Genomic DNA, 23,604 nt, shown 5'->3' with positions numbered 1-23,604 from the left:
CGAGTGCTGGGGGGATTTGTGGTTTGAGGCAGGCGCGGGGCTGGCACCGGCACGCTGCAGCGGGGCTGGGGTGCCCACAGCTCGGGGGGGAGCCTGGTGCCAGCAGGCATGCCTTCTAGATCACTACGGACATAACGAGGGGGCTGGAAAAGATAAAAGCAAACCCATAGGATTTATACGTACACATGTACACACCGCTTTGTTAGCCACTGGCAATAAATAAAGAAAAAATCACTTATCCTGACGCGGCTGCTCAGCCTAACCTGAAAACACTGCAGGGTTTGCTGATAATCCAAACAACATCAGGCAGCAGCGCGATGGCACAGGCCACCTCCTCTTCTGATGGGACACGTTATCGTGCTATCAGGAGTGTCAAACACGCAGTGCTTCAGTGAAGAACAAGTCACCCCCTTCGTACGCCCCGCTCCTGTACTTGACTTGTGCAGCTCTCTGCAAGGGGGAGGATAAATCCTTCCCGTCCCATGCAGCGCTCAGGCCACCATGAAGCCTGAGACTTGGTTAATCTGATTATTTAGGGGACAAATCTCTCCTGCACATCTGTGGCTGCAGAAGGTTCTCAAGGGAAAAGCCAAATTAAATGATGCCCTCCACAGTGCTATATGTGGGAGAGCAATCCTGCAGCTACAGACTGAGAGTGGAAGTCTTAGGTTTCAGTCATATCTGACATTGATTCACTTTTCTTATTGCAAAGCACTTAAATTCTCCATTTCTCGTTTCCCCATCTCCAACACAGGAATATAATCCTCTGCCTCTCTTGGAACCCTGGGATTGTGCCCCGTAAAGGAGTGCATGCCCTTGGGTGAATGAAACCATTTCAGACTGAAGTATTTTTACTGGGTATTTTAAGAGATCCCTCTCAGAAATATCAGTGATTTGTGACACCTTCTGTATTTGTGATACAGTATTTCCTTGGCCCATTTGAAGGAGAGACTAAATTGCAAGGACAATCACATCCACTTCTGTTACCAATCCCAGCAGAAGATATTAGTTTTTGAAGGGAGAAATAGAGGCAAGGTTTCTCCTTTTTCATCAAACCCTATTTGTTTTGTTTCTCTTCCTAAAATAACCTGGGGCCATTTAATAGAAGTGAAATCTCTGATAATTTTTTAGAAATTGTTGCCAGTCTGCAGAGTATATGTTTATGCAGAGTTTTGTGCTTCACCAGCTACTGCTTCTTCAGGATAGGAATAGGTTTTTCTTTGTTTTATTTCATTTCTAAGAGCTCAAAATAATCACAAGTCCAAAAAGTCCAAATCATTGTCAACACAGTTGTTCGCACAAGAAAGAAAGACAGAAAAAAAAGAAAGGAAGGAAGAAAGGAAAGAAAAATGAGTATTGTTGGCCACATACATCTTCTATCCCTTTTTCATTTGTCTCAAACGAACAAGTTTTTCAGCAAGAACTTTTTTGGGAACAGGCTGTCTTAAATGAATTTTAAAAACTATTCTCAAAAGCAGATTTCAAATTAGCTGCGCTACATCATTTTAAGGCATGTTTTCAGCAATCAGCCTGCAGAGCTAGACCATGCAGTCTCTGTGCCCAGCTACAACACCTCACGCTCCGGGCACCGAGCGTTTCCACCACCACCCCCCGCAGGGCTGGGCACAGGGTGCCAGGGGCAGCCACTGCCAGGTCCCTGCTCGCCGCACGCCAGGAGTCCCCTGGCTTGCAAAGAGAAAGGCAGGGCTCAAAACTGAATTATTCCCTCGTTCCCGTTCTGGAGTTTGACACGGGACTTGTTTTCTAAAGGGATGTGTTCCTAAGACCTGCCGTGCTGGGTCAGGCTATTGGAATTGTGCTGTTACATCCCGACAGCACCCCAAAACAAGTGGGCATGGAAGAGCAGGGCACACCGTTATCTTCTTATTACGTACATCCACCTTCTGATTTAGAGATTGGTTCATCCAGAAATTGCAACCAGACTGCTCTGTTCCTAACTGCTCTTGACCTCCCCAGGAATTTGTCCCTCTCTGTTCCGAGCTCCCGCACCCCCAGCACTGCCTGTAGCACGGCACCGATATCAGCTCAGCCCCACACGCGTAATTCTGGCTTGTGAGACAAATGACTGCGTCTTCCCTGCTCCGTATCTGCTGGCTGAGAATTTCCCTGGGTGCTCTCTTGCTCTTGCAGTGGAAGAAATATAAAAACGAATACAGCTCCTGTTGCTCTCCCAGAGACAGCCTGGTGCCATTGCAAGGGATAGTGCCGAGGACGTATTTACAGCTCCGTCTTGTAAAGTTTGCTAGGTTTCATGCTTTTATGAAATATATTCAGCCATACTTGTGATTATACTCCAATATGTTTCCAACATATCGTGAAACTGCAGCTAGTGTCAGAACAGGCGGATTTTTAACATATCTTAAACAAATTTCTCCCTTCATTAAAGTAGAATAATTGTCACAGCATAATGTAACTTAATGGCGAAACGGCGCACACAGGCTTGTCTCCTGTACCATGGTAATTACATTTTAAATCTACGGTCTGTGTTAAGTCTGTTTTTCAACATATGCAAAGCGATTTCAGGAGTTATTTAAAATGTTTTTTCCCTGTGCGCTTTACTGGGGAAGGCTGGGCACGAGGAGCAGCCCATCCTCGCTCCCCAGCAGTGGGAATTCAGGAGCTGGCGAGGTTCTGGCACGAGCAGGTGAATGCCTTGGGTTAAACGACACCAAAGGGAATATCTGGGAAGGGTGTATTTAGCTTTCTGTAAGTGATGCCATGCAAGAAGCCTCATTTGAGAGTTGAGAGCAGAGAAGCAGCGTAAAAGCAGTCTGGAGAGCACACTTGGAAGCAAAATTTTCCATAATTAGACCACAAAGTGGAAAGTCCTCTTAGCAGTACATTACTGAGCACCTGAAAGGAGAGCATGAAACTTTTCTCAAGGGGCCACCAAACCTGGAGAAGCAAATCACTAAGGCCAAAGAAAATGAGATTAAATTGAACTTCTAAGATGCAGTGTGTCTACTGACCTCCCTCATACCAAGTGCTTTCCTCATGCTCCTGTTCTTAAAACAGGGAAAAAAAGAATCCAGGAGAATGCATGCTGTTCAGAAGATAGCTGGGGGCTGAGTTGGATTTGAATTTTGATCAAAGTTTTTCTCATTTGACATGCTTTTCTGTGTCTGCATTCCCAATCTGCCTTTTTCGCTTAAAATAACGCATCCCGTATAAGAAAACTTAGCCACCATACCTAATAGGAAACCCTGGGCTCATGAAAGCGTAGTTTCTGCTATCTCATGGTCCCTCTACAGAATCCAGCTGCCTGGGAAGGGAAAACGAAGGGGCCTCTGCCTCCTTCCCGTGCAGCAGCGACAGCAAGAGCGGGCAGCCTGGCCCAGGTGCCCTGCAATAACACAATCCTAACACCCAACTGCTGCCCATGTAAGAAAGAAGCCAACTGCACAATTTCCTCATTTGTTTCCCTCCATTGAGTTCAAAGAACAGCCTCCAGTCCTCCTCCTCCCCTTCTTTTGGGAACACAAAGAGGAGATGGACAAACACCAGCACACGACGGCGGGGGCAGAGCCGCCAGCTGGGAAGGGCCCTCTCCTGCTCCTGTCCATGAGATTAGCATTCGTGCCGTGTCAAATCTGCAAATTGCTTGTTTGCTTTGAGGAAACGCACAATATGGTCCAGACTGTTGATGCAATTGTTTTATCAAGCGTCTTCCTTGTGGACCGTGCCTTAGCACATCATTCTCATTGCACCGAAGGCAGCAGCAGAGCAACCCACCAGTTGTGTTAGCCAAAGCCAGGGGCAATACTAAACAAAGAAAAGCATCCAGTGATTGAGAGAAAGAAATGGAAAATGCACCCAGCTGGCTTGCTTTGTGCAGGTTTTGGTTCTGCCGTGGAGTGGCTCAGCCTCGTGCCCTGCCGTGCGCTGCCTCCAGTGCTTGGCTGAGTCCAGCCCAAGGGGCGGCAGAGCAGTGGGATGGATGCGGCCCCATCCCCGTGGGGCTGCTGGGCTGAGACGGGTGGGAGATGCCCGAGACCCACGGCACTGAGTGAGGAGTGGATCCAGGGGGACTGGGATTCACCCAGATTGGCATACCTGCACCCGCAGGCTTTAATCGGGTGGACGACTTCCACACTCAGGTATGTCTGGCGCATCCGATTTGGGCTTTCACACTTGGGCTGCTCCCATCTCATTGTAGAAGAGAGCTGTGAGACAAGCCCGAAGTCCTCTGCACAAAAAACCCACATAATGCTGCTCCCACCCCCACTGCAAAGCCACTGCAATATTTTGAAACATGGATTATCTCCAGCTTCTGCTCCTCTTGATGGTTCCACCTCATTCGTCTTGCAACTCTAATTTCCTTAAATGTGTGTTTTCTTTACAGGCTACTAAGTACAGAAAACTTGAAGCAATCAGCTGAAGTTTATGCATCGACATATCACTTTGTTAGCTGTGAATTCATTTCCAAGGGGGCGGTGAACTTTAATGAAGTTGCAGACTGAATCATGCTGTTGTGCTCAGGCACAGGCAGGAGCCTGGAAGAGGCCTGTCCATCAGGAAGGCTCCCCGACCAATTCAAAAACTCAAACACTCCGTCAGGCATTCTTATTTCTTTAGGGCGCCCCTCCTTGATCTGAAATCTTTATTTCTCTGGATCTGCTCAATAATAGATGCTGCTGAATTTTCCGAATCCCAGCTACTTTTTTGCAGTGACCACCTTGGTGCCACGAGAGGCACTGGGGACAGAGGGGAGGCAGAGGAGCAGCAGAAAAGCAGAGCTCTGCAGGCGTGACCCCAGCTGCAGCCTCCCTGAGCTCGGGTCCCCTCTCCCACGTCACATTTTGCTGTGGTCTTTTCTTGGCCAAGTTCTCCTTCGCAAAAGCAGCACCAGACCAACCCTGCTGTGCCACCTAATTAGAAATCTCCGCTGAGCACTTTGTGTGTGTGCCCGTGCACGCGTGCACATTTTTTTTTTTCTTTCGGAGATGTGAGTGACATTGCAAATGCAACTTTCATCTCGGAGACTCGGAGTGTTGCCATAGAAATTGCAGCGGGGGAGCCACCAGGTCATTAGCTCGTGCCCTAAGGATTGCAGCGCTCAGCAGGGGCTGCTCCCTGCTCCCTGCTCCCATCCCTGCTATGCCCCAGCACCAGGATGAGCTCCAAACCCAGCCACGGAAGGAAGCGCCCTGGTCCCTGGGATCGATTTCTAAGCACACGTGTGTGTGCGTGACCACACTCACAGGCAGGAATTACGGTAGCTGTTGGAACAGGCAGCCACGTGCCTGCTCAGGAAAAGCAAAGCTAAATAGCTAAATGAGTGTTTAGGATAATGATAATAATAATAATCGTCAGCATTTTCATTGCAGGCTCTCCTCGGGACGCCGTGCTGCCGCATACTTATGAGGCACTGGCGCTGGGTGGGCCAGGTGAGCGGCGTTGGTCCCGCGGCACAGGCGAGATGTGAACGGTGTGAGGGGAGCCCAAAACCCCTGGGGACCGCGGCACCCCTGTCCCTGCCCTCGTGCCTGTCCCATAAGGCCACATCTCTGCTATCCCGGGTCCTTTTTCCTACTGAACGTGCTGGAAACACTTTATTTTCAGAAAACTTTCCTAAAACTGCAAACCGAATGCCTAAGGTGAGCATCGCAGTCAGGGCCGGGTGCTGGCTCCCCAGACTCCTCTGACGGAGGGCCTGGTTCGGATGCACCAGAGAAATGGTGTTTGCTGAAGGAGTTCGGCTCACAGACGGCATCCTCCTCGCCTCTCCTCTGACAGATTTCTCTTCTGAACAACTTCGTTTCTTCACGGATTTGTTTATTCTGAAAGGTCAGGGCACTACATTGTACCCTGCATTATCTCCTCCCTGCTTCCCCGCGGCCCCGGCCCCGCAGTAATCACGCCTCCAGCACCTTTCCTGCCAGGCTTTGACACTCCCAAATCCAGCTGAGACTTCTCAGGACTTTAATTAATGAGATAACAAAAGGGAAAACACCCAAAGAGTGAACCCCCGAGTTGAAGACTTTATCTGCTCTTTGCAGCTGTATCTTTTTTCTCCTTTTTTTTTTTTTTTTTTTTTTTGAGCTGCATTCCAGGTCCGTCAATACCATTTCCCATTAAATTAAATAGCTTATTGACTGGTGTGAGACGTAGCCACAAGGCCGATAGGATCCGCGCGCGGTGCTTTCTCAGTGCAAACAATCACAGGTCACTGCACAGTAAATCAGTTGGTAATGGAGTTTGAACTCTGAGAATCAGTTCTGTGTACCCTTTTTATTTGTTTTTAATTTGTATCAATGGTAATTCTGTCGGTTTCAATTTATGTGACGGCAGCAGGTTGTGGAGCAGCGGAAACACCGTTTTTCTTCTTGTTAACCATTGAGCTCGCAGCGCCGTGGCAGCCAAGCGTTTCTGAGCTCACAAGTGTTAACGTTTCTTGGTACCAGCAGAACCCTATGCTGTCTTATTTTCCTCTTGCTTCCTTTTCCATCAGAGCTGTCTGAAGATGCTCCTTCCTGCTTCCAGCTCTCAGCCATTTAGGACCTTCCACACGGATTTGCGAGCTGAGCAGTCATTCGTGACTCCCTGAATTTACCTCATCCCTTTTTGAACCCATTTAACACAGTTAGCAGCTGGGACACCTGGTGACATTGAGCGCCGCAATTTAATTATGAATTATATTAAAAAATGACTTCCTTCTGTTACTTAAAACTTGCTGACAGCTAATTTTGGCAGGTGTCTGCTAATATTTACTTTGTGTAAATTAATGAATAATCATTCCTGACACTTTTTTTTTTTATCCTTATAAATCCCCTCTGCTCCACGGTAAGGGTCCTGGTCCAGCACTCCGCTCCAAAGCAGCCTGCCCAGTACATAAAACCAGTCTGCTGCTGGCCTTTGTGTCTTGTCTGCTTCTGTGCTGTCCTTTTTCTGCTGGAAGACACGAGCTGCATCCAGTGCTGTCACCGTGAGCATGCCAACTATTTATAAAGGTGCATAAGGTTTCTTTTGTTTGTTTCATTTTCTATTTCCTCCTCAATAATTCATTTAGTTCTGCTCACCTTTTGGCCTTTGCTGGGGCTTCAGCTTATCATTTCAGAGAACTATCCACAAACACTTCACTCGCAATTTTCTGAGCATGAATACTTCGAGCAGTGTCCATGGCGCTTATTGCCTATGCACAGTTCGGGCTATATTCCCCAGGAGTATTACTCTGCACTTGCAATCACCGGACACGACTGCCTGTTTTTGCCTCAGACACTCGGGATTCCCAGGTCCTCCAGGAGCCCCCCCGTGGTACCTCCTGGCCCCAGGCCTGCAGCTCAACATCTCCTGCTGCTCCAGGGCACCTTCCTCCGCTTTCATTTCGGGCTGTTGAGCCTTGCTGTGCCACAAGCCAGCCCCCAGGACAGAGCACTCACCCATTCTCATTTTGCTCCCCGACACGTGCATTTCACCGCTGTCTCTCCAGGTGCTTCCGTTCTCCAACAAGGGTTCTGTACGGTGCAGCTCCGTTTGTACCTATGTGACAGTCACACTGGTTTGCTTCTTGCTTGGTCTCTAAAGTTTTTAAACAAAACTAAACAAAGTCCTCAGTTAGCAGTGATGTTTGCCCCCTCATTGCTCACGCACCCAGCTCATGAAGGCCTTTAGTGCTTAATGGACTCACCGAAGCGCTAATGTGAGGTGACCGGCACGTCAGGTGGTTAAAACAGTGCTAAGGCATTGCACTAAGACAACGTTATCCCTACAAACTACATTGTAGTCGTCAGGGAATGTCTTGTGATGTTCCCACAAACACCGAGCATGTCCGCAGCGCCCGGGCCGTGTGTCGAAGCTGCTGCCAGGACGAGAGGCACCGCTCTGCACGGGCACAACTTGCCTGGCTTTACAGAGGGGGCGTGCAGAACACGTCTGTTTGCAAAGTCACACGCGCACACGTTTCTCCTCCACAATATTTTGGGAATCTACACAGACGTGTTAGGAAAACTGTCACTTGCATAAACTTCTTTGCAGCCAGAGTGTGATTTTTTTTCAGAGCTACTAATCAAAGGCTAGAGTGGAACCAGCTTGACAAAAATAAATAAATAAATAACTTAAAAGATCACGGACTTATAAAATGCACCGAGGAATTACAGGAATGAGACTTAAGAGAGGTGCAATGAGGAATGAGCCAAGGTGAGCCACTAACGAGCAAGGTGAACAGCCCTGCTAGAGGTAATGGTGCCGAGGACCACAGCACGCACCCACAAAGGGGGGCGCAGGCAGGGCAGCGATGGCAGGAGGAGCGGGGCACAGAGGCTTCACCCAGCCGTGGCCTCGGGGAGCAGCAGCAGGAGTCACCAGGCTCACGGTTAACTGCGCTGGCAAGGAACAGAGCAGGAGGAGACGTGAGCGGCTAGGGAGTGTCTGCGGGCTGCACGGAACACAGCGGTTATCGGTGCCACCTAAAACTCGGTGCCTATTAAGCCATTTCCTACAGGGACAGGCTCGAGGCTGCACCGCGGCCTCCAGAAGTGGCAGACACTTCTCACTCTTGACTTCTCCTTCCTTCTTCTTTGCCACCCACTAAGAGCTGTGGGCTCAAGGGCTACGGATTCAAGCGATGCCCCCAGTGCCAGCCTCCCCTCCACTGCCAGATGCTGTCAGACAACAATTAAGAAACACCTTTTAATTACATGTGAACCACGCAGGATTTACTCAATCTAAATTAGAGATTTTCTGTGGGCATGCAAGCCTCTCCAAACAGACCAAGGAAGATAATAGATTTTGTGATCTCTTCTATCACACGGCAACCAATCGTGGGTCACAAAACTATAAATCAGAGGCTAATGGATTTTCAGCGATGCGCTTTGGCCCTTTGTACATCTTTTAATTTGCTTTTAATATGTATCGATCTTCCCCCTTTTTGCTCCAACCCTTCCCGTGTCAGCAGGTCAGAGAAGGTGCCAAGCGGGGAATATTCTCACAGCAATACAAAGCGAGGAAAACAGGCGTGCAGATCCATATGCATGGGCTGTACCGCCCGCCTGCGCCGAGGTGGCCGGGCTCGCCTGGCAGACCCCACGGCGACGGCCTGGGGCCGCGGCAGCGCCGAGCTGCGCCATCTGGGGACCTGTCACTCGGCACACGCTGATTTCCCCGGGCCGCGAGCCACCAGCCCTCCGCGCAGGTGGGGCTTTCACCTGCCAGAGAAGGACCTTGAGGAAGCAGGAGGAGAAAACGTTGCTATTTAAATCCTCAGCCCTTTCTCGACCTGGAACTTCCCCCGGATGGTAAACGTTTGCTTATTTACTGGTTTTGCTCTGGCTCGTTCGCACCCCTTTGTTATTAGTTCGCTGTGATCACACCAGTACTTTTAATTTCTTGATGCTAATGAGCAGCAAGTTTCTGGCTTGTACCAGAGATTCTAGCAATTTCAAGAAAAAAAGGTGCTTGCTGGGTAGAGGCATGTTGCCTTGCGCTGCAGGGAGAGGGCTCGGCTCTGCTACCCACAGGACGGTCTTTCTTCTCTCCTCACATTCAGTCCTAAAGAATAAATCTGAGATGGGAAACGACTGATTGAATATCCATGACAAACCATTTACAGCTCAGTCCTAGCCGTGCAAAGTGCTGTCAAACAGTCCTGAATACGAAGTGTGTTAATAAAAATCAAGATCCGCACACAAACAGAAAGGGGCTAAATTCTTCAAATAAATGGCTCACAACAAATAATTTGACCAGCTCTCATGATCGGCTTATGCTCTGAAGCATTAAGATTATCAGCTCCATGTAATTTTCTCCTAGCTGATGTAGCTGCAAAGACTATTCATATTCATATAAATGTCTAATGTCTAATCCTCTAATCTAATCTTTTTTTTTTCTGCTGTGCTAAAGCTCCACCGCCAATACTCAAAAGCCCTCTGAGCAATGGAATTATTGATAAATTACTGCAGGAAGGAGGAGCACAGCACGTATCCCAAACCCACCAAGCTCTGCCTCTTCTTGAAGAGTTTTTATTTTCCTGTTAAGAAGTCAATGTGTGGATTTGCAGGACGACTGCAGGTGTTTTTCCTAGCTGATATTTTCACGTCCTTCCCTTGTGTCAGAGGACAGTGATCGTCCTTCGCTCTGGCTTTCAGAGCTCTTCAGGAGCGGTATCACTTCTTCACTACGTCAATTAAGCTCCACCACTGCAAGTAACAGAGGAGGCTGTTTGCTCTATTATTTATTCTCCCGAAGAGAGTGGGCATTTTTGGACCCTGAACTCAGCACAAACGTGGTGTTGTGAGCATCAGGAAGGATGCATGCCCTTCGTCGCTGGGGTGTTCACAGACACGCTTTGGGCCAGCCGCAGCAAAGTTCTGAGCTAAGCGTGGTGCAAACGCAGTCAGACAGCTTGTGTCTTGCAGATGTCACAAGCTAAAAGGAGAAGAGAGCATTCGCACTCAGGTGCATTTGCCACACTTGAATAATGCAGCAGAAACCTGGGGAAGTTTCCCAGAGCAAAGCCAGCACTGCCTGCAGGCAGAGGCTTGGGGAGGAACAGTCCTGGGTGAGAAACAGCAAAGTACCTGCTTCGACTGGCCGTGTTATAATGGTAATGGGTAAAACGTACACCTGGTCTGCACCTGCATAAAGCACAGGGTAGCTTCTGAGAGCATTTCCTTCTCTTTCTGTCATAATTTAGGTGTGACGATTTGTACATTTTACTTCCAGTGTTACCAGGATGACATCTTCCTGCTTCACTGCTACTGTTCCTAACTATATCCATGACAATTTGAAATTTATGTTAATGGAATTAACTCCTGACCTTCATTCAATGCACTGCCTGCAAAGTCTCCTTAGCACAGCGCAGTCTTCATCTTGGAAGTGGAGCACGGGAAAACTTCTTGCAGATAAATCCACACACAAAACCTGCACACGTGTGACCTGAGGTCCTGGCAAGGGCTGGAAACGAGGCCAGTTGCAAAGCTCCAGCCAAAAGGGATAAATACAGCAAAAAGACAGACTGGGAGACAAGCTAGTGAGCTGTAAAAGTGTGGTTCCTGTGCCCAAGCTTATTTATGCTGCAGCCTCTCCACTGCCGCGCGTGCGGCGGCGCATTTATTTCTGTATATTTCGTGTGGGCATGCTCTGGGGTAAGAGCTGTACAACGCACAGGAATTACAGACCCAGTCTGTGGCCTCTGAGCACTTCTCTAATAAAAGTTATAATTCTGGAACTGGTTTTCACTCAGAATCAGGCTGAAACTCATCCATCCATTATCTCGCTTAGACCAACAAATAAGCATCAAACGGGAACTTCTTTCAAATCGCTGTGGACTTGGACCAATTTTGAAACACTGCCCTAAAGCAGAAAGACTTAGTATCCTATTATTAGTCCCCCGAGGCCAGCCAGCTTCTCCATTAACTTTTAGCTCAGACTAACAGCACATTCATAAGCAATTTTGTGGGTGACTGTATCTGAGACTTTAAGCTGCTATATATTTTTTTTCCCTTAGAAATTATCTTTTTGCGTGATGACATGGAATTATTTAGATGACAACTCACATTAAAAGACCCTGTGCTCTTATAGGCAAAGACATTTTTTTTCCAGACAACACTGTTATAAAATTGTTCGAAATCTACTGACTTCAAGGGACAGAGTTTTGCCATGATTAAAAAGAAAGACTTTTTCATTTGAATACTGCCCTTTTTAATAGCTTAAACAGGCATTCCCACCTCAATAGGTTTTTAGCTGTGTTGTCAGAGGAAGCTGTTCTGTATTATAATTCTTCCACATGCTTTTCGCAGATACTGAATGTTTTGCAAATACAAATCGTCTTTAAAAAACGCTTCTTTCTGTCCTTGTATGCACATCTTTACTTCTGTTTAAGCTCGGCTATGGACGGACAGATGACAGCTCTGCGTGTTTCTAGAGCTCTTTTCCCTCAGTTACATCTGTTGCACTCAATAAAGCAAAATAGTTTTTGTATTTGTTTATGTGTGAGTGATAACATATGCATATGTTCTTCAAAAATGCATACAATGCCTGAGTCAGCCATAGGTAGAAGATGTGCTTGGAGAAGTTCATTGTGAGAAGTTTCGTCATTAATCCAGGGAAGAAGCGCGGCACAGACACAGACATACTGCCGTGTCCTCACATTTTCGAACAACAAATACACTTATTTTCCTGTGTGCTGCTTCTGCTCCACAAACACAGCTAACGCTGTCATTTGTATTCCACTTGTTCATTTTCTGGGAAGATTTTTGAGGGACTGCATGATTCAGAGGCACCAGTAAGCAGGGACAGAGCCTTTCCGCCGGAGGTCACCGGTTCACAGCCCCAGGTCTCTGCAGTGCAGGGGGAAGTTTTTACAGTCGGTGCCTGCCCAGGGTCTTGCAGGAAATGATTTGGCATTTCTGATTTCAGGTCCACGCAAGTGTCTCTGCGATTGTCTTTTAGCAGGCCCTCATTATCAAATGCAGCAACAAGCCTCGAGGCTGAGTCCCAGTCCAGGAAAGCAGTTGGACACAAGCTTAAACTTTGTGAGCTTACATGCTAAGCTCGCCATAAGTTAATCATATCTTCAGCTGAACCAGGATAGTGGGTTTATAAATAGTGAATTACTTCTTGATAAAGTAACGATGCTGAGCCTCCATCCTCCCCATAGCGATGCGCACCCTTGCTCAGATGAGAGGGCCGGGCAGAACCACACGGAGGGGAAGCACCGGCCGCGGAGACTGACGCGGTGACTTTGTGTTTGCAGGTGGAAGAGAGAGGCCTTCTCCCCCAGAAACCCCAGAAACACGAATGTTTCACCCTTCAGAACCAAGTGCTATAATCCCTGACTATGCGCAAAGGAGCTTTTCCTAGCTGAACTAAGAGTATTTTAGTGTCTTAGCAGTGGGTTAATGCAGCTTCTGTGGCTTAGACAGCAGAGAGGGCCGGGCAGATCGGGTTAGGATGTTCTTTCCCTTTTGAGTGAAGCTTTCATTCCACAGAGGTCACACATAAAATTAAGTTCAGGTCTGAAAATGTTTTTTTTTTTTTTCCCTGCACGTCCAAGTCCCGCAGTCTGGTGCCACCCAGCCGCAGCACACGTCGATGGGGTTGCTGGCGATGGGGCTGCTGCTGCCCAGCAGCCGATGCAGGGGCAGCCCCCTTCCCTGCCCCCGCCCTTAAAGCATGTGCATATTTAAAGGTTACAGACTTGCTTTTGCTCTATTCCTCATTAAGATGAAAGTGTGTGCTGCCCAGACAACCTCTCCGGCATGGCGTTATTGGCCACCCGTCCCCTGCTGCTGGGCTTGTTGGCCCGTACCCATGAGGGCGAGCCTTCTCTCGTGTAACCACCCCAAGCATCTTATCAAACCCAAGCCAAAACAAGGATAACAACCTGAGACCTCATTAATTAATTTCTTGCTCTACGACTGTCATTTTACAAGGTAAATCATCAGGAGAACACAGAAGTGGTTTTGGCGGTGCTAAAACTGAGGGCTCCTTGCAAACGCAGCCTGCAAAGAACAGCCCCAAAATCCGTGTGTGGGTGGCCTTGCTTGCACGCTCTGGGGCCGTGTCTCCGCCTGGTGCCTCCTGCACACCACGTGCGCCACAGCAGCACTCAGCACCATCCTGCAGCAGCAGCTCGTGGAAGGAGAAGCTTCTCCCCACAGCCTGCAACCACTGGAGAAAGGCCTGGTGCGCAGTCTGGCACATCCAGCATGGAAGGACGCAGAGAAATGCTGCCCTCCTCTCAGAGCTATGGGGCAGCCTTTCCAACCCCGAGAGAAAGGCAGCTGCACGGGGAGAACCAGTGAGTGACTTGTAATGAGCTACAGGTGGGGTCTTTCCACGTTCGCCCAAGCACAAAGGAGACAGCTGCCAGAGCAGAGAGAGCTGCTGGACTTGGGTCCACCAGTACCACCAGCACAACCAGTCCCTCCTGCACGTACCGGGGCTCATCAGCCTGTTGCCGCCCCAGCTGCTTAACCTCAGACCCGCGTCCGCCAGCAGGAGAAGCGCCTATTTGTAGGCTGGAGATCTGAAAAGCACTGTGAACGTTTCAGAAGGCCAAAGCTCACCGATGGTTTCTTGGGCACTTTTAAACATCCTTCCAACTGTTTTTCAAACGCTGACCTTTGACTGTGCAAGGAAATAAATAGACACATATATAACAACAGGCTATATGAAAAATGAAGATGTTGACATTAATAAATCATTAAAGGATTTCTATGCCCAACAGCAAGCACAGACCTTTTATCCCTTATTTCTAGCTTTGCGTCTGGCAACTAATCCTGTGAAAACAAGAACAAATTATTTATATTCTTTTAGTATTTCATAAATCAAATATTGCTTTGAGGACTGAACTAATATTTTGCGAATTGAATATGGGATTTAGTCTGGCTTGCTACATGCACTGAATCTCAGTCTGCAGTGGGATGAGAAGGCCGAGAGATATGAAATCCAGAAATATAAGGAATCTGAAATGTAGGCAGCAGGAGGAAATAATTTACAGTAGCATTGCCCAGTTTGGCTTTGTATACTGAAAGAGCTCTGAAATGTAGTTATTGTGCTTTCTGTACCGGTATTTTGCTTTTAAATGCAGATAGCGTGAATCCATCAAAACATTATTTGTTTGCTTGTTTCGTTTTCCCTACATGTCAGAAGACATCGATATAGCCTAACTGCAAAAACACACCCATCTACCCTCTGCACCTTCTTTATTAAGCTACACTTTGGCAAGAAGAAGAAAAAAAAAGCCATATACAGCCACTTGTGTTTTAAAGAAGCAGCAGAACCAGAAGCTGTGGGAGTTAACCACATTGGTCTGATTTACATCCGGACCGACAGTCTGTAAACCATGCTACAGCAGATGGGTGCTCTGAGCAGCCACGTTACGGCCACCTGAAAAGCAGGGTTTATAAAAACACCGACAGACCTTTAACTGGAGCTGCGTGAGCAGCGGCGCTTCTATAAACAATATTTTATTGATTACAATAGGCAGAAACTCTGGTTATTTACAGCAGACTTTTTCACAGCACTTATTGATGTACCTAATGCTCACAGGGGAAGGAGAGGGAACTGGCAAATGTAACAAACGGACCCAGTGCAATACAGAACCGCTCCTGTACATCAACCCCATGGGTATCAGCAGCGGGTGAGTCCCCGAAGCGTGGGGCAGCGCCGCGGGCACCCCTCTCCTTCCCCACCCGGCGCTTCTCTGGGTCACTCCTGCCTGTGGCCAGAAACAGCAAAGGCTTTTTTTCTTCTCCAAGTGAAATAAATGAGCGGTATAAAGGAGGGAGACAGTAGGGTGTTGCACTACACTGTGCATCAGCAAAAATTAAATTGAAAACTCAGACCCGGTGGGAGGAACTGGCTGCAAGGCTCGGTGGGAGCCACCAACGTGCAGAAGAGTTGGGCTTTTCCTACAGGCAACGACCATTATTAAAACTAAAATATTTTGAGGGGATAGGTGGATTTCTGGCATTCAGAGAGCAGGATGAGCTATTAGCAGGTGGAAATCTATCGCCTGTCTCACACACAGCTCTGAAGCATCCTGAGCGTGGCTGGTACCAGCAGGCTGGGACAAGGTGGCCTCGGTGCGGCATTTCACAGAATCACAGAATTGTCTAGGTTGGAAGAGACCTCCAAGATCGCCAAGTCCAACCTCTGACCTAACACTAACAAGTCCTCCACTAAACCATATCACTAGGTTCAACATCTAAACGTCTCTTAAAGACCTCCAGGGATGGTGACTCAACCACTTCCCTGGGCAGCCCATTCCAGTGCCTAACAACCCTTTCAGTAAAGAAGTTCTTCCTAACATCCAACCTAAACCTCCCCTGGCGCAACTTTAGCCCATTGCCCCTCGTCCTGTCACCAGGCACGTGGGAGAACAGACCAACCCCTACCTCACTACAGCAATTTCCTGCTCTCCCCTTGCACCTTTCTGCTTGGATTTGCACTGACACCAGTGGAGGAAGGCCCATATTGCTCACAGCACGGTCTGATCATTTATTGCCAATAGCTCCGAGAAGATGACGATGGCCCAAGCGTTCGCACCCAGCTATCTTTGCAATTAACCACTCCCCAGGTACCTGTGAACGCGCCGTCCTCCTCGGGGCTGTGAGTAGACAAAGCGGGGAGATGAAATGCGAAGCCACCCCTTGGAGAGTCCTCATCAATGATTTTAACCTCCTGACCTGGAATGAAAGAGGTAATTCAATCACCATGGTAACTGGGTGATGGCCTCTCCCCAGCTGAAGCTGTCACTCCGGTTAAATTGGGCTGCATCGTCCGTCTCGGCTCCGCGACACGGACAGGACACGGGCAGCAGTCGTGGAGGAATCAGCTCTCCTTAAGTACGATAATGATGCGTGACAGCTTAAACTTTGGGTCACTCCTGGTGCAGGAATTGTCAAATATTGTGACAGCACAAGAAGCTCTCCGCACCCTCGCATGCCTGCAGAGAAGTGACAACATTTCCGTGGATTTTTATTATTTCTTCTCAGCAAGGATCTCAGACATGCAAATGTTTGTGTGGCTTTCCTGGTGGGGTACATTTCTGCAGACTCCTGCAGGAAACAAACTCGGTCATTCATGATGTAAAGTTTTAACCAGTCCTGTTTGCAGAGCATCCCCAGGAAGGTTTGGGATGTGCCAAATGCACAATTCCCCTCTGTAAACTGGAATGAGACCGAATTGACCGGGCAATTACAAGAGCCCGTCTGTGAATGAACAGCCGTGTGGGTTAGCGTCAACCTTAGTAAAACGAGTATCAGCACTGGTAATACCGGAGTGCCTGGAGATCCCAAGTGAGAGCAAGGCTTCAGCGCGTTCAGGGCCGTACATGCTTACAGCACTGGGAATGACAAATTGCCTCTTTATAGCTATAGCTTCAGGTTCAGACAGGCTAAATCACTGTCCTGTGGTCAGCTAGGGAAACTGGGCAAGCATCAGAAAGAAAAGCTCCGTCCCACATAGAGGACCACATGAACACAACCAGTCCCACAAATCTACTCTCGGCCCAACTCGTCTGTGAGCACGGCCGTAAGGATCTGGGACCAACCACCTGCATCCAGCAAAGACAAGGACTGCTCATCCCACCGCACTGCACGAAACCACCACGCCACAGCCTGGAGCGGTGGCAGAGCCCGCCGTCAAGTCAGCAGCACGTGAAACGGCAAGAATGAAGGTTTGTTTAATGATTTTTAATTAATTTTAATTACTTACAATTTTTTTGAGCAGTAGCTTAACCTCGCTGAATCTCAGCCCCTCTGATCACTCTGGGACTTCTGCCAGCTTCCTCATTACAGATCAGTTCCCCTAACACCATTTGATAATGAAATGGGTTTTAAAAGAAAGGGACAGAGGAAAAAATCAAATACCTTCGGCAAAACCCCAGGGAGCTGGAAGAGGATTATGATTAGGCATAGAGATAAAATGATAGTTTGGGGGCTTGCTTTATGAATAACGTGTATCTACGTTGGAAGTGTCCTACTTTTAGAAGACGAAAGGTATGGAGGTGCCTGTAAGGACTTCCCACCCTCACAGCTTCTTGCAGGCACCTCCCTATGTGAGCAAGCAAAGGCAAAGGCTGGGACCTGGTGTGGCCACAGAAGAGCTGCACTGGCACATAAACCCAGCCAAGGTAGCAGAGACAGCATTTCCTACTCCTCTCAACTCCGTACCCCTCCGAGAGACTTTGTCTCACCCTGTAAATCGGTGTGTTTGCCTCCAGACACCCCTGCCCGGCAGAGCCTTCACGTCCTGTGGGGATTTTCTGAGTGTTCCAGGAACTTTGCCCTCCTGCACCTCCTCAGTCTCCCTCTCAGCTGACCATTTACAAGTCTCCCCAGAGCCCCAGGACCATTAGGTTTGATTCAGGAATGTTTATTCCTGTTGCTTTCTCTGATCTCCTCTTCACAACTGGGTCTTTCCTCCAGCTTTTTTTCTTTTTTTAAATTATTCACTGTCATCGGCATCCTTTTCCACCTGTATCTCAATCAGGTCCTTCTGCAACAAAAGGCACTTGCAAGCCACATCTTGTTCCCTATGAAACTCTGTCTAGGCTTTATCATAACAAGTGTGTGGATGTTGGAGTGAGCAGGTAGCACTGGATATGCTTCTTTTCCTCTCTGGTATTAATACGCACTGCTCTGGTTCATGATTCAAAACTTTCTCCCTGTGGCTCTGATCTCAGCCCAGCTGATCTCCTGCCCAGCAGCCCTGGGCACGCTTCAAAGGATCTGTTGTTTGGGCAGGGTACAGAAAGAAATCTGTAATTTCTGGATGTTCTGCTGAGGCTTATCTGAATCTCAGTGCAGCTTCTAAATCTGGGCTTTAAGTCACCTCAGTGCATTATCGTAAGAGACGTTTGGGCATCCACAGTCAGAGCTGGAAATTCTCTCAAAAATGTAAGTCCTTCTGTGGTTGTGCACCTCGGGTTGTGGGCAGCAAGGAAGAAGAAGGGAGGTAAAGAAGATTTTTTTAGAGCACATAATGTAGAAAATGAGAAAAATGTCTCATGCGTTTATTACTCTTTCTGCCTGCATTGGCTTTCCTGGCAGACGTATTGCTGTTCCCGCGTCCCCACTGGCCTGAGGGGCTCGTGTTTTCAGCAGGCTGCTGTTTGTGCACAGCCACGCACCAAACACGTCTTCGGGAACAAAAGCCAAGCCTCCGGGGGCAGTCGCGCAGCCTCCAGGACTGATACGACCCTCTCTGGCTGAGGGCCTGCCCTGAACTGAAGCTGAAGCATGTGCAAGTCCCTGCAAACAGCCACCGGCCGTGACAGCCACGTCCCCTGCCCAGGAAGGTGGTGGCAGACCACCGAGCAGTGCTGGGGAGGAGCTGGAGCAAGCGTTGGAGAGGAACAGAGCTGGGAGTGAAGGTGAACTGGGCAGCGGGACTGGGGCCATGTCCCACCTCCCTGCCACTGGAGGCCTGTGCATAATTCATAGGCCATAGATTGTGTATATCTTTTTCATGAAAGTTTAAACAGACTGGTTATTACTATTGACCATTAAAAGGTAATTTTTCCCCCATCTGTGACAAGCACTATTGACATTCCCGTATCCTTGGAAAAGGTTAGATGATGTCCTGACATCTTCAGAGCCCCGCTCCACTTCTGCACCAAGTGCTGAGACATCCGAGTCTCTGAGCTGGCACAGAGTTAACAAACAAGCTGCATTTTAAAACATTGTCTGCTTTTATAGCTGTGGACAAAATGTGCCATTAATGCACTATTAAAAAATTGAAAATCTGATTTTATGCTCTTAGACTTAATGCTTTATTACTGAAGAAGCCAGACAGGATCTTCTGTCTGCCGCAGACAGCATGGCGCTATATAGCAGGGGCTGAATTATTTTGCTCTTGTAACCCCACTGAAGTACTGCTGCCAGTATTGCCCCCGATCTAAGTGCATGTGTGGGTGTTCCTCCTGCTAAAGCCTGTCCTGGGGGCTCCTGCCAGGGGGAGCAGGGCAGGGCAGGTGAGCAAGGGCACAGAAAGCCCTGGGGAAGTGATTCGGGGGCGGCTGTGTGCCCCAGACCTCTTGGAGCCTGGAGCCTCAGGAAGGTGATGAGAAGAAGCTAATGCTAAGATAGGGAGGCTGACTTTTCTTCTCTCTGCAGCCTGTAAGAAAATTAAATTCATGCCCAATGGGCCTAAACACTCTTGGTAGCACTGAAGTGCAAAATTGAGCTAATACCTTTCTGATGTTTAAACAAGCACCCGTGATATTTTCATGCCGATCTAGAAGAAGCTCTAAAGCTTTTGGAACTGCCATCACAAACTGTGAGTGATGGTTGAAATAAAAGCAAGGGAAAATATATTTATAGGTGTCAGGGAGTTGTCTGGATAATGCAGCAAAGACAAAGTGTTATGCCAGAATGATTCTTCTGTTTCCAAACTGAACATTTAGAAGGAACGGTGCACCCCTACCCATGAAACTGGCTTAAACATCAGGGGGAAAGACTGCTAATGTGAATCCAGATTGTACTTTTGTAATCATGGGGATAGAAAATAGAGGTAATCTTTAATATGAGGCTATGTTCAAAGAGCAAGTGGTGTAGGAAGCCAGTTCCAGCAACTGGAAGCATACAAAGTATTTCCAGCATGGGGAAAAAATAAATAAATAAAAAAAATCAGGACTAATTAATAAGCAAACAATGCCCATCAGAAAGGTGGACACAATCTAGGGAGAAGGGAGGGAGCTTTGAAAGGTTATCAGATGCATTCTACCTATTGCCTGCTCAAGCACATATGAGCAAAATGACTGTTTCCCTCTCATGTTTACACCGAGTGAATCAGGAGCAGATGTAAGCTGGGTACTGCCGACTCCAGCAGATAAATGACAATTACAAGCAGAAAATGGAGCTGCTAAGAGCACGCAGCTTTCACTTGGGATGTTCAGTTTAGCTACTGGGGAAAAAAAAGAGGGCTGAAAACCAAACTCCTGACAGCAGACGTCTCTTGCTGCAGACCTGCTGATTCAAGCATTGCACGGCTCCTTGCAGACGTATGTAGAAATGTTTAAAGGCTCAATTTGAGCCATTTGTTTCTCCTTTTTTGAGCTCTCATTAAAATAATCTGTTCTGATTGTCTGTGGGAGCTATTTTTTGCTCCTCTAAATGGTCACAAAAGGCAGCACAGATTAGAAAAGGCGAATCAACCCTGTCAAGCCTGTGACTCATCAAATACAGACTCCTGTTCTTTGCTGGCTTCAAAAGCAGACTTCCCCTTAAAATGGCACAGAGAGGGACAAAAGCCCTGCCCGGTGCTCCGTGAACACGAGGTTTATCCACTGAAAACGTGTACAGTCAGCGACCTGCTCTGCCGGCAGGCTGGAGGGAGGGGAGGCCCCCGCGCGGGATGGGCCTGCTCCCCGCCGCCTCGCTGTCGGCAGTCCCGGGCCTTCCCGCTCCAACACTCACTTTGTCCCATGCCAGAGCCGATGTGCCACCAGGAACAGTGCATGGCAGTATGGGAGAAGAGAAATTGGTTAAGACCTAACCAGTGTTATTCGTTATTCGCTACTCAGAACAGATGTAACCCAGAACCAGGCCACGAGTTGTAACACGAGGTGTAATACTTCTCCCACTCCTCCCTCAGCCATTGTCCCCACATTCTGTTCCGTTACTACACACCATGGTGTACCTATATCACCATGTTGAATTCCTTTTGATCCTCAGCCCCTCTGGCACTCGTTGCTACCAGTCTGCGAGGCCTGGACTTGCACTCCGTGATGTTTCTGCAGCCGGCCGAGCATCCTTCCAGGCATGGGTAGGCTGTGCAAGGCTGAATTTTCACAGTACCCCAGAACATGCAGTTCTGATCAGGCTTAAAAATAAGCTCAAGATTTCCAGTGCACATGGAGCAAAAGCCTAATCCTGCCCACCGGTGCTGAGCTCGGAGCCCTCCCCAAAAACCCTGACTCTGCCCCTGCTGGAAGCACACTGAGGACAGCCCTGGCCACTGGCCATTCCTTCCAGCTGCCCCAAGCTTTTGGGGATTTGCATGACGAGACAAAAGATGCCCAGTAATCTCTCCCATTATTAACAGATTGGGGCGAGCAACTTTGCACTTCTTCAGCACAGAGAACTTAAAAATCTTACTCTATTTTTTGTCATCATTTCCCTATAAACCTGAAGAAATGCCTTTTGTTTTAGCGCCACGCTACAGTGAATCTGTTTGTTCTTTGGGCACCTAAACGTTCCTATCGTTGACATTTTTAAAGCTCTCATAAAGGATTTTAATTGGCTGAAATGCTGATTGCCATAACAACTGGCTAATGAACCATCTGTTGGCATATGTAATATTTATTTATACGTTTAAAAAACATGGCTGAAGCTCAGGAACGGTCCCTTTCCCAAGCCAGGGCAGTAAGGGCAGACGGACAGCCCTGGGATGAAGTGGGTCTGGACACCGGCCTCCTCCAGTGCCACCCTCCTCATCGCCACCTCCTACCTGCACACACTGCTTGAGAGTGACACCAAAATTCATGTTACAGGCCAAAACCAGACGCTCGTGGGGGTTCCAACCCCGCTTGTGGCGTAAGGGCCCGCGCCCACCAGGAATGGAGCGGGACGCGGCTGGCAGCTGATGGGAGGTTTATTTTTAGGTTGTTGATGAAGAGGAGGAGGAGGAGGGAGCAGAGAAAGCCCCTCCACAGAAGTCACATGCATATGCAAAAGGAGCCTAATTGCCCCTCTTTAGAAACTAATCATTCTGGATTTTACAAGCCACATTATAGAACCTGACATGCTTATTTTTCCTTTTATTATGTTTGTAAGCAGTGATCCTATTGAAAAGAAAATCAAACCCTATTTTTGCCAGTCACAACCATCTCCCTTTTTCTTTCTGCCTGCTTTATTTTATTTTATTTTCCTTTCTTTCCGTCAGCTGAATAGAGCAGCATTTTCATGTGTATTAATTGCCCTGTAAAATGCCCTCAAAGTCATTAGAATTCCCCATTCAAAACTATTATCTGTGCCATTATGTCTATGCATTATATTTATTTAAATGTGCCTCTTCTGAATTAGCTTATTTTTAACAGCTAGCCATGCCTGAAATATTGTTCCAGGCCAAGCTGTTCTCAAATCTTTTCTTCTTTTTTTTTTTTTTTTTAATGATAACTTCATAGAAGATTTTGACGCTTTATCCTGAGTGGGATCACAGTTTTAGGCTTTTAACCATCTTTCTTTTTTCTTTTTGTATTTCAGAAAGATCGGCAAAAGACTTCTGGAAATTTTTTTGTTAACCCACAGGACTTTCTTACATCAGAACTGCAAGATTTACAGCTGTGGTTCGTGGCCATCACAGTGATTTAAATCTGCAACGGTTGCAAAGATTAAAAATAATAATAAATAAAAAAAAAAACAAACCACGTTTTCCTAAATATAATTCAAAGTTGTTCTCTCTTTCCCCAAAATGTCCGTGCACAATTTTCACACATTTTGACAGGTAATTTTGTCAATGTTTATTATTTAACCATGGCTCCAGTGGCTCTGGGTTGGGGACCCAGTGACCCCACCACTGGCCTTCAGATCCCACAGCTGTTTTAGGGCTGTGCCCCCTTGCATGCTTCACCTCTGCCTGCCCGCACCAGTATCCCTTTGAAAAAAGGACAAACGCGGGCCGCCAGGAAGCTGTAACGTGGAGGCGACGTGGCCCTGGTGGGACAGGCACTGGACCAAACCAGCTCCACACCAGCAGCCTCCCCCCGGGCTCCAACAACGCCCTCCTCTGCGGCCACCTTCTCCCGCTTCGCACCATTCTCTTATTTTAATTAGACCAGCCGCTCTGCATCTGCCTTCATTATCCGACACCCGTAATTACTGAACGTGCAGACATTGAAGGAGCAAATACCCCACCCCTACCCCTTCCCGAGACCTGGCTGTGGCGCTCGGGCCCGCCTTTTGTGCTCCTTGCTTAAACAGTCACGAGGAGCCTTTCTCGGGGCACACGCCTCCACGCCTGTGGCTGCGCGAGCCCGGTCCCTCCGGTGACACGCAGGCGGCACTCCCTGCCTGCCAGCCGCTCTGCTGCCTCTCATTATTTCATCCCCCAGAGAATACTCCTCCTTTCTTCTTTTGTCACGTACCAGGCTAACTGGCAGCTCCTGTTGAATTACTGAAGCGGGCAGCATTAACCTGT

At 48.0% G+C, this 23,604-nt stretch overlaps 1 protein-coding gene across 1 annotated transcript in view; it reads right to left on the bottom strand.

Moving 5' to 3' along the window:
* PLXNA2 (plexin A2) overlaps window positions 1-23,604 on the bottom strand; it is a 381,872-nt gene that overhangs the window by 248,475 nt on the left and 109,793 nt on the right. The window contains exon 4 of the mRNA XM_083812470.1: window positions 16,044-16,148. The gene's annotated coding sequence lies outside the window, so the exon portion shown is untranslated. The remainder of the gene's footprint in view (window positions 1-16,043; window positions 16,149-23,604) is intronic.

The sequence above is a fragment of the Anser anser genome (genome assembly GCF_964211835.1).
Source record: "Anser anser genome assembly, chromosome: 27".
NCBI lineage: Eukaryota > Metazoa > Chordata > Aves > Anseriformes > Anatidae > Anser > Anser anser.
This window is presented reverse-complemented; position numbering and strand designations above follow the sequence as displayed.